The sequence below is a fragment of the Gavialis gangeticus genome, unplaced genomic scaffold (assembly GCF_001723915.1).
Source record: "Gavialis gangeticus isolate Ggan-Ray unplaced genomic scaffold, GavGan_comp1, whole genome shotgun sequence".
In the NCBI taxonomy this organism is placed as follows: domain Eukaryota; kingdom Metazoa; phylum Chordata; order Crocodylia; family Gavialidae; genus Gavialis; species Gavialis gangeticus.
In genome coordinates this window covers 33,044,719-33,055,021 of record NW_017729027.1, presented here as the reverse complement: position 1 = coordinate 33,055,021, position 10,303 = coordinate 33,044,719, and the positions used below count along the sequence as shown (strand labels likewise).

Sequence of the window (10,303 nt, the reverse complement as noted above, 5' to 3'; positions counted from 1 at the left end):
CTGAGGTGCTTCTTCCTTGGCTGTGTGGCCCTGCAGGGAAAGGAAATAGCCATCAATTGCATCCTCTGCCTCCCTGATTCCCCTCATCCTGCTAACCTCCTCCTGGAGCGCTCTCACCTGCGCCTCCAGGGCCCTAAGGCGGCCGCCTGCAGGACAGGTGTGGGGGTCCCCAAACCCTGCCCCCCCAGGCCTTGCTAGGCAACTCCCGCAGGCCAGGGGGTGGGGGGACACTAGCCTCCCCCCCCCATGGGCTCTGTCTTGGTGGAGGCCTCAGGCAAGCCCCGGGTAGGCTGCGCCCCCCGGGTAGGGGCCCTGGCAGCACTCCGTGTTGACACCATCGTAGGAGTTGCTGCTTTTTTATGGCTTATTTGAAATTGTTGTGTGATTTTTTTTTTTTTTTTTTTTTTCTTACAAAATCTGTTCAAGGTTACTATCTTATTCTGTTTCTTTATTATCTTCCCTTTAACACTTCTCTCTTTCTGTCCATTTTAAATGTCACATACTCTCGATATCATGGTCCCTATCTTGGCTTTTGCATGGAAAGTTTTCTTCACGCCACATTCTTATTATCTAAAATCACTTCTGGGGTGTCTGTATATGTTCTCTTTGAGGTTTACTCTGTCAGTTCTTCACATCATCCAGACCTCTGAACTGGAAATATCTTAACCTTGAAATGTTTAATATTCCCTACTTCAGCATGTTTAGAGCTCAGTAAGAAGCTAAGCTCGTTGCTTGATAAGGTTATGATTTTTTAAAATATATCTAACATTGGATAGCCTGTTTGCTTTTTGCTGATACGGCTATCTTCATGTTCAGTATATGGTGTATATGAAGCCAACGCCTATGGTCATAATGTATGTTAGTCCATCTTGTACATATAAGAAATGACAAAAGATAAATTTAGTTTTAACATGAGACGGCACACCCTGTAGAATCTCATAGTTAAGAATCTGTAATTGTGATCCTTATTTATACAAAAATGAACTTAAAAAATGTCATTTTTGTCATTTGAAATGTTGGTGTTAACTCAATGTTGAATGTAAAATGTAGCTTTTTTGACAACTGGCTTAATTCTGATGAGAGAGTCATGGGAAAAAGTTTTTGCTCTTAAAAAATGAGCCTTTATTTCACAATTATTGATAACATACTTTGATAGAGCACAGTTCCTATGCTGCAATACAATCAAATGTCCCTATGCTTGTTACTTTAATACAATCCAGACCTGAGGAAGAATGTCTTGCCTTCAGATACTTGTCTAACTTTATCCCAACTATACTGTTAGTCCTAAGAAATCCTTGCCTCTCAGCAATTTTGAGACATTTTAAAATAAATACAGAAAAAATCTTGTACATCATCTGTGGCTTCCATATTTTATATATTCGATATTCCATATGAGAATAGCAGAATATTGTTGCCAGTCCAGAAAGTGATGGAACGATCACTTGTATGCGATAGTGCAGAGTAAGATTATAAACAATGTCAGAAGTAGAGAAAGATAGGAGAAGTGAGGGGGATGGTCCTCCTTTAGCTACCTTTATAGATTTTTGAAATAAAACTTTGGGCTTGTCTGCACTACATAGGATGGTGCTAAGGAATATGTTGATGGTGTTAAGGTGTTTCTGTTTTCAGGATAGGTGTCCCTGGTAGTGTCCTTCATGAGTTAGATATGCCTTTGGTATTTAAATGATTATTTAAATGTGTTGGTGCACCGGGGCCAGCGTGGCCCAGAGCGAGACAGCAGGAGCATGGGGCCGGGCTGCCAGGGGCTCTGTGAAGCCAGGCTGTGCTGCTCAAGCAGGAAGCAGAGGGAGCCAGCCTGGCTCCAGAGAGCCCCTGGCAGCCTGGGCCCACACTCCTGTCACCTCGCCCTTGGCCCTGCTGGCAGTGGCCCCAGTGCACCAACACAGGGCCTCCCGCACCATGTGGTCCCTGGCTGCAGTGCTGGGACTGCAAGAGCCAGCCTGGCTGGTCCTGAGGACTGGGGCAATCACCCGCAGTCCTCCCCTGCCTCCCTCCCCCCCCCATCTGTATTTCTGTGGTGTCACAGAGCACTTAGGTGCCCTGCGCCTGAGAACAGAAACAGCTCGGGAGAGACCCCTAGTGGCGAGAAGGGGGAAGCCCAGCTGCTAGTTACCAGGGCAGCCAGAGTCGCAGGTGCTCATTGCTAGTACAACCGCTGGGGAGCCAGCTGACAGGAAGGGGCAGGGCCTGGCACATATAAGCCCCAGGTATGAGGCCAGGAGGGCAGTTCCCCACTGGCGGCCAAGGGAGGAGGAGCTTGGCCAGTGCAGACAGAGGGGAGAAGCCTGACTGCATGAGCAGCCCCTGTTTGCTGCTATGGGTTGGAGTATTTCCTGGTAGGGATTGAATGTTATTTGGCTGGATGGTTTAGCTTTTTATGTTATAGCCCAGGGGCTTTGTGTTTTTGTGTTCGCTGTTTAACCGGAGGACTAGGTGAGGCTATTAGGGGTTGGAGGAGGCCTCATAGGGGCTCCATGGTAGTGTGGGGACCCTGGTGCCAGGGAAGGCGTGTCATTTTGGGGTGCACTGTCCCCAGCCCCAGAGCAAGGGGAGCAGTGAGAAGACCCGGAGAGGGCCATGAGGAGCCCCAGAGCGAGGGGGGCAGTGAGGAGCCCCTGGGAAGTCAAGGAGAGTGCCAAATCACAGCAGGGCCCAGGTTAAAACCACGTCAGTACCATCTGCGAGGCTTGGGCTGCGGTGTAGGGGAGAAAAAGGAGCCACAGATAGTGCCCCCTGGCACCGGGGCGCATAAAGTGGGCAGCTTCCCGCTAATTACATCAATTAACTAATCAATTAAGATCAAGGCATGGCAGGCGAGTGAGCAGGCAGTTGGCCCATAACAGGAGGGTGGAGTCACCAACAGAAAGGCTCCAGTATCAATACTCCTGTCACACCTCGGTATAGGGAGGCAGGAACCAGCCCCAGGCCAGAAGACTCCTGCAGCCCCTGCTAGGCAGAGGCTTTTGGCTGGGGCTTGGGGTGGGGGGGATTGGAGTGTGTGGGCAGGGCCGGGCTGGATTTGCTGCTCTGGTTGTTTAGTTCTGCCACTGACTCCCCCTGGGTCCTACTGCCTCTGACTCCTGTCATCTTTGACAGGCAGCCAGGGGCAGATAAATATTAATTTTCTAAATTTTTTAGGGGCCTCACGGGCCGGATAGAATAGGCTGATGGGCCGGATCCAGCCCACGGACCATATTTTCCCCGCCCTTGGTATAGATAGTGGTTTTCACAGGATGAAGATTGCCCCTTGCACTCTGGGCGTGCTGACCCCTGTGATTTTTCCCAAACATGGGAAACTCGACTGCGTAACTTGTGGTAGTGGGGGGACTGCTTTCGCATTTTCCCTTGGGGCTGGGGGATGGGGTTTAGCCACTATTGAGTAAGCCATATAGAGTAAAGGGATGAATTATTTTGAAGTGAAGCCAACTTTCTTCTTTTTCATTTTTAAATGATTGAACCAAGTTTACCTTGATGATTTCAAAAGACTCTCTATTTTAAAACTTAATTCAAAATTTAAAATATATTTTCATGAAAAATATAGATTCATACACACTAGGGCTGGAAGGGACCTTGGAAGATCATCGAGTCCAGCCCCCTGCCCCAGGGGCAGGAAGTCAGCAGGGATCATAGGATCCCAGCAAGATAAACATCCAAATGTCTCTTGAAGGCTTTCAAAGTAGGTGCTTGAACCACCTCCGATGGCAGGCTATTCCAGACCTTCAGGGTTTGGACAGTGAAGAAGTTCTTCCTTATGTCCAGCCTGAAATGGGCATGGAGGAGTTTGTGACCGTTTGGCCTTGTCATCCCTTGGGGCACTCGGATGAACAAATGTTCCCCCAGATCCTGGTGAGCACCCCTGATAAACTTATAGGTGGCCACCAGATCACCCCTGAGCCTGCACTTTTCCAGGCTGAAGAGTCTCATGGCTCTCAGCCTCTCTTCATAAGGTCTGTTTTCCTGACCTCTGATCATGTGTGTGGTTCTCCTTTTGCACCCTCTCAAGCTTCTCCACATCCTTTTTGAATTGCAGAGCCCAAAACTGGATGCAATACTTCAGCTGCAGCCTCACCAAAGCCGAGTACATTGGGAGAATGACGACCTGGGATTTGCATGAGAAGCATCTATGGATGCAAGCCAGCGTTTTGCTCGATTTCCTACCCACAGCATCACATTGAAGGCTCATGTTCATCTTGTGGTCAATCATGACCCCCAAGTCCCTTTTGTCTGTAGTGCTAACCAGCGTAACACTGCCAAACCTATAAGGGTGCTGCAGGTTTTTCCTCCCGAGGTGGAGAACCTTGCATTTTTTGGTGTTAAACACCATCAGGTTCTCATCCGTCCATTTCCTGAGCCTGTGAAGGTCTGCCTGGATCACCCTTCTGTCCTCAGGTGTGGATGCTTTACCCCAGAGTTTGGTGTCATCAGTGACCTTTGCCAGTCCACTGCTTCTGACACCAACATCTACATCATTAATGAAGATGTTAAATAGTATAGGCCCTAGGACAGAGCCTTGAGGGACCCCACTGGTCTCAGTGCACCACAACAATTGACTTCCATTAACCACCACCCTCTCGGTTCTACTGCGGAGCCAATTCCCCAGCCAGCGGATTGTGGTGCGGCCGAGGCTGCAGTTAGCCAGTTTTGCCAAGAGGTGATCATGGGATATCGGATTGAAGGCTTTTTTAAAGTCAAGATATTTGACATCAATCTCTTCTTCCTTGTCCAGCTAATAGGTCACCTGGTCATTACAGGAAATGAGACTGGTCAAGCAAGACCTACCGGCAACAAACCTGTGCTGGCTATGCCTCAGGATGTTGCCGTCAGCCAATCTGTTAAGGTTGGCCTCTTTGATAATCTTTCTAAGAACTTCCCCAGGTTAGAGTTTAGGCTGATGGGCCTGTAGTTAGCTGGATCAACTTTTCTCCCTTTCTTGAAGCTAGGCACCACATTGGTCTTCTTCCAGTCTTTGGGCACTTCAGGGCACCAGGAGTTCTCAAGGATCTGTGCCAGGTGCTGCGCTTTGATGCTTGCCACCTCCTAGAGTACCCTGGGGTGTACACTGTCAGGGCCGGCTGACTTGAAGGTATCAAACCTCTCAAAGTGTTCCTTCACAAGCTCAGCATTGATGGAGGGTAAGGAATCTCCCTCTCCCGGGCCTCCCTGTCCTGTAGTGGACAGGGGCATTCCATGGGACTGGTGAAAAACTGACGCAAAGTACCCATTTAGCGAGTTGGCTTTTTCTTGGGCATCGGTTGTAAGTTGCCCCGTCTGGTTCAGCAGGGGTCCATTGTTTCCCTTGCTTTTCCTTTGGGTCCCCGCATATCTAAAAAAGGAATTTTTATTGTCCTTGATACTTGTAGCTAGTTGGAGTTCAGTTGCAGCCTTGCCTTTCCTTGTTCGCTCTCTGCAGGTCTGGACCAGTGCAGAGTATCCCTCCTTGGTGGTGGATCCAGTCCTCCATCCTTTGTAGGTCTTTCTTTTAAGACACAGGAGGTCCGCTAGTTCCCTGGAGAGCCAAGGGGGTTGCTGTGCCCTTTTGCTGCCTTTCCTCCGAGATGGGATAGACTTTGCATGTGCATCCAGGATTGCTTCCTTGAGGAGCAACCACTTTTCCTGGATTCCCCTCCCCTTTGGGTTGTGGCCTAATATTGCACTTATTTTACTTCTATATTATGTGCAGCTTTCTTGGTGTTGTAGAAAATAAACAAAAGGTGATATCTAGGTCCAAATATAAGGATATTTCAAGATAATTACCAATATTTAATCATGTGCTTTTGTTTCCATGTAATAGAGTAAGTATTATTCTTTCTGGTTTGACATAATGTGGAGCAAGACTTCTTTCCAGTGGAGGAGATAGATAATTGGAATAGTTTTACAAGATTATGTTTTAGTTAATATTGTAAAAACATATACTTGTTTAGCAATATTTAATTTGAAGATAATTAGGAACATAGCACTTAAGCTTGTGGCTAGCTAAATAATTGAAATCTCTATTAAAACTTTGTTTTTGAGCACATTTTTGTAAGTACAACTTTTTAAAAAGCTTTCTAGTACACATGATATCTGGTTATTAAAACTGAAATTGGTATGCTCATTTCAAGGATATTGTGTCCCTTGACAGATGTTACGCTTAAAACATGATTAACCTGACCACACAGGTTATGTGACACGAACTCACATAATTCTCCTAATAATGGAAGTTTGGTTTGATCATTACTACCTGGATTATAGGTGGATTGGTAGGCTGGTAACTAATAACTTGCAGGAGGCAGGGGTTTTTTTGAGATTTTTTTCTTTCTTTGTTTATTAAATGGCTTAAACAAGATAGGCAGTGATATATGTGTGTGTCTGGCTGCCCGTTAAAGTGGAATGAAGATCCCTTATCTACTGGGGAACTCAGGAGGGAGACAGCAAATGGTACACAGACCAGAAGTAGGCTTTCTTGGATTCACTGAGTTATCCAAGTTTCCATGCAGTTTGTACAACATATTTATATCTGATTTTCCCCTTAAGGAACATTCTCTGAATGGTTGCATCAAATTATTTGTTTTGTTGAGACCCTGGGAATTAGGTTGAACCTGTTCCGTGTTCCTGAAAGGTGCCAATTAGCTGCAGTTCATGTGAAATTTAAGGGAGGATTTTTTATTATCACAATTCTGTGTTCTTTTTCCTTATGTTATGGTCTTCTCTAACAAGGCTGGTATTTATTATTACAACTTACCTAAGTAACTTAACAAAGGTATATTTACTATACCACAAACTGCATTTGATACCTCTTGTTGCACAAAACACTACTCATGCTAATGTTCTCTTGCTAAAACTACATTATGCTGTACATGGGTTATTTATTTCAAGGCCACCTTGCAGGCTTTTCCTGCTAGCTCATTTGCTTAATATAAATGGCACATTCTACTATTTGTTTAGCTGGGCATGTTGATACATTTCCACATTCTGCTGAGCTTGTCAGTTGTAACATCTGCAGAGATTCTCTTTGTGTTCTCTTAAAAACAGGTTCTTTGCTTTAGTTATATTTCCCCTGAAAATGGTCTGAACATGAAACTTGTCACTGATGCTCTCCAGCCCTTATTGCAGATTAGAGATGAATATAACCTGTTGTGAACTAGGAGAACAAGTATTGTCCCTTCTTGGTCAGTCTTAAGGTATTTCATAAAATCAGATGGACAAGTCTAGCTAATTTATTTGTATGGTAAAAGCCCTGTTATCCAGCATTTTACTAACTGGCATTTCTATTAACTGGAATTTCCAGCTGGGCAGACTGGGGTGGGGGGAGAAGCTTGCACATGGTGGCGGTCACCATTACCACCCTGTGCTGCCACCACTCCATGTGCAGCTGCTGTTCCCCCCCCCCCCACACACACACACTCACGCACGCACGCACTTTGCATCCAGCTGGAAAACCCTGTGCCTCAGGTAACTGTTTTTAGATTACAGGCACCTCCCACCCATTCCCAGTTCATGTCAGAAAACAGGGCTGTTACTGTATTAGTATTTGTGTTCTACTGCAGTTAATCTTTATAGGGAGATACCATTTTAATATAATATTGAGGCATATCAAAAACTTTATTGTATCTTCCTAATTTTGCTTTTGAGAGAGATATATTTTCTTTTTTCACTGAGCAGAATAATCTGGTTTCAGTAAACCAGCACATATCACTATAAATGCATCATTTACAATCAAAAAAAAATCTTATTATTAGTGTCTCTGAATAAGTGGCACGTCCTTTGTTAAAATTATTTCTTAAATGAAAATGAGCAACTATATTAAATAGTACTTATTGTAAAATAGAAATTCTGTATGAATATAGTCATAACCATAAAAGACTGCATGTAGACCAAGAGTGTGTGTGCTTTGTTGTCGTCTCTGTCTCTGTCTCTGTCTCTGTCTCTGTCTCTGTCTCTCTCTTTGGTGTATTCTGTGTAACTGTGTTTATGATTTTAGTTTTTGTATCTGTTAAGTATGAAATGAAGGAAGGAACAGGTGCTATTCAGGGTGTTTGGATAATTTCTGGTTAGGGAGGCAATATCATTTTATTGATGTTTTGAAAGACGCCAGTTCTTTCTGTAAATGTAAATTCTGCTTTCTAAAATAAGAATCTTTAACCAGCAGAAGTTTTATTTTACATAAATAAAATAGACAGCCATAATGTAACATGGCTACTATACAAAGCAAACTGCCGCATTGGTTGGTAAGATGACAAAATTATTATTTTTTTAATCTTAAGAAACCTAACAGAGTTTAATGAACAGCCATTCATATCTAAGCTTAGGATGGCTCTCTCATTTTGCTATATGATTTTTTTCTCCTTAAATACTATGCATTTTGAAATAGTGGCAAATTAATAGAATGCTTTAGGAATATTTTAAATGTTCATCTTGGGAGAGTTAGAACCAATAAGACAAGTTGGTTGGTTATTTTTCTAGAGCTAGAAGTAAGAGTATAATTTGCAAGCACATTTATTTGGTTTTATTAAATATTGTTTTCAGACTTCGCTAGCATTTCGTGAAGCCCACTTTAAAGTCTGCCTATCCCAGCACCAGCAGGGTGCTCCCAGGCCCCTGCAGTTCAGCTGGGGATTCAGCAGCTCCCCAGGGTTGCACTTCATATCAAAACTGGGCAGCTGGGTCTTCTCGGAGCCTGGCTCTGGGTCTGGGTGGGGCAGGTGGCAGCACATGCAGTGGGGCTGAGCTGCAGGCCCAGGGTAGTCACCCTGTGCCCATTTACCTCCACCTTACTCTGCCAGTCTCTGTGGCATCTGTAGCAACAGAAGATGCTGCATCCCATGGGGATGGGTATGGTGGTACTGGCCTCCAGCCTGTGGCTCTGTGAAGTTGGGGGAGGGGGGTAATGAGCCCGGGGCCAAAGCAGCCCCACCAGGCAGGCAGTTCAGCCCAGGGAGTCCAGGGGAGAAACAGCCAGCAAGGCACCTTCCTGGGGCTGGCTGCAGCAGTGCAGGGAGGAAGAGGGGATGAGGGGGAACTGCCTGCCTGGCAGGGCTGTGTTGCCTGCCTCTTTTCATTGTTTAACTGTTCAATCCCAATTGCTAGTATATTGTTAGTCATGCTTTTATTGTGAAGAGATCACTGTTTCTGTAACTGACCCCTGTTCTCTGAAAGGTAGAAATTACTCTAGCTTTGTTTCAAGTCTTCATGATTTTAGGTCTTGTCTTCATCGCAACAGCTGGCTTTAGCTCTACCCTGAGGCCCTGGGATGTTACACATAAGACGCAATTAATCTTCTAATCACATTTTGAATGGTGATCTAGCCATATGTTCAGGCAATTCATGGTGCCAAGTAATATTTTTGTAGCTGATTTCCATTGTACCTTAAATAGAGCGTGTCAGGGCAGACTGTGACAAATTGCAGTAGGGTCTCCAACTGGTCCAAGTGTGGTCTCCACTGGCTGACAATCAGATTGATCATTGGCCAGCTTCAGGGACCACACTAGGGCTGGTGGGAGCTCTAGTGCAGTCCTGGACCAGCTGACAATCAGCTTGCAAGTGCAGGGAGAATCTGGGATCATGATTGTGCAACCTGCTATGTATGTGTGGCATGACAAGACACAAGATTGTTGGGATCACAATCAGATCCCATTGCGCCTCTAAATGAATGTTTGTCAGTGGATGGACAGTAGCACACTTGAGCTGACCTAGATTTAGTGGATGTGGCCATGCTATAAAACAACACATTGCACAAAGTAATTTGGTTAGCAAACAGTCCCCAGTGTACTGTTAACTCCATGGGTGGCAGCACTAGAGTTTTACTAGGGCTACTTAACAGAATAGATATCTTGAGCTTAAACTAGAGTGTTTTTATGTATAGGTGGAACACAGGCTAGGGGCAGAACTTGAGTTATATTGAGCTAACCATGAAATAAAGCCATACCCTTTTATTTTCAAAGATATTTGGAAATGTAAAGTGTATATTTTTTATTAGTGGGTTTAGTTTTTACATCTTTGTATAACATTATAACATTATTGCTATAAAGAGAAGTATTCTGGAAATTTAAATTTGTGTGGACCCTGTTTCTCAGCTAATAACTGCAGACTCAAAGCTTGACCTTAAAAATGGAATTTAATTATTTGCCTTTTAGGAAGAATCAGTGCATTTTTTTGCTTGCCAAATAGCTCCTGTTTTCTTTGTACTTGGTCTTGGAATTAATGCCTCGTTTCTGTGGTTTAGTAGCATGTTTTAAGAACTGGGAATGTTAGCATTCTCGTTCTGTTTTAGTTGATAAAATTTAAAATTTGCCTCTTGTGTGCA

The 10,303-nt window shown here is 44.5% G+C and overlaps 1 protein-coding gene across 1 annotated transcript in view; it reads left to right on the top strand.

Moving 5' to 3' along the window:
• The window catches only part of PRIM2 (primase (DNA) subunit 2), a gene marked incomplete at its 5' end in the record, with an annotated part of 329,364 nt that overhangs the window by 184,932 nt on the left and 134,129 nt on the right, over positions 1-10,303 (top strand). The gene's annotated exons all lie outside the window — the stretch shown is intronic.